The sequence below is a fragment of the Colobus angolensis genome, unplaced genomic scaffold (assembly GCF_000951035.1).
Source record: "Colobus angolensis palliatus isolate OR3802 unplaced genomic scaffold, Cang.pa_1.0 Scaffold1, whole genome shotgun sequence".
Classification (NCBI taxonomy): Eukaryota; Metazoa; Chordata; class Mammalia; order Primates; family Cercopithecidae; genus Colobus; species Colobus angolensis.
In genome coordinates, this window is record NW_012110918.1 from 12,401,331 (window position 1) to 12,402,185 (window position 855).

Genomic DNA, 855 nt, shown 5'->3' on the forward strand with positions numbered 1-855 from the left:
AGACACCGCGGAGGCGTGCCGGAGTTCAGGGCGCCGCCCGGCTAACTGGCTGCGTGCTCCTCCCGGACCTGCCTCTTCTCGACTTTTAAGAAGCGATGAGAGAGGTGTGTGGGGGTGGGTGGGGCCGGCGGGGGCGCGCGAGCCCCGCAGCCTCCCGCAGGGGCTTGGGTTCTCCTAACTCTGGCCCTACCTGGGCAGGTCACCAATGGGCCTTGGCAACTTCTTCCTCCGTCTCCTCCGTAACCCCCTACGGATCTAACTCGAGGTGCTCGCGGACACGTTCTGTGTCTTGCCGCGATAAGTGTATCACAAACACACTGACAAGCGCGTCCCCATTGGCCTCCAAGGAGGTGACAACTTCTGAGCGCGTTTCCGGCGCCCCTTCTTCACGCCGAGCCAGAGGGGGCGGGGGGCACGTCCCCCATGCTTGGCTTTCCAATCCCGACCGGGGCCCGTAGGCCCATCTACACTGTCAAGGCTCGTTTCCGGTTCGGAGCCCCCGGCCTGTCGCCTCCTCTGCCCCGGACAGCGCGCTAGGCGGCCTCGGGCTCGGTGGCCCAGCTGCGGCGTCGGGAAGTTAAAAATAACCTCCGTGGGAGAGCCGGGGAGGAAGAAAAAAGGGAAGCTGGCGGGCGGCGGGCGAGACGCCCGGGCCTGGGGAGGCGCACTGGGTGTCGTGCGGGCCTCGAATTCCGGATGGGCTGGAGCAGAGCGCGAAAAAGGGGCGCTGCATCCCGGCTCCGGCAGCACCCGGAGCGGCAAGGTCGTGGCGTCCAGGTGAAGCCAAGGGTTCCCCGGGAGAGCGGAACCGCGCGCACCCGGCGCTCGCTCCCACACGAGTTCGCGCGCAGCCCG

The 855-nt window shown here is 67.6% G+C and overlaps 1 protein-coding gene across 1 annotated transcript in view; it reads left to right on the top strand.

Moving 5' to 3' along the window:
* The first annotated feature begins 499 nt into the window (after window positions 1–499).
* Window positions 500–855, top strand: part of SPHK1 (sphingosine kinase 1) — a 4,041-nt gene continuing 3,685 nt past the window's right edge. The window contains exon 1 of the mRNA XM_011949983.1: window positions 500–552. The gene's annotated coding sequence lies outside the window, so the exon portion shown is untranslated. The remainder of the gene's footprint in view (window positions 553–855) is intronic.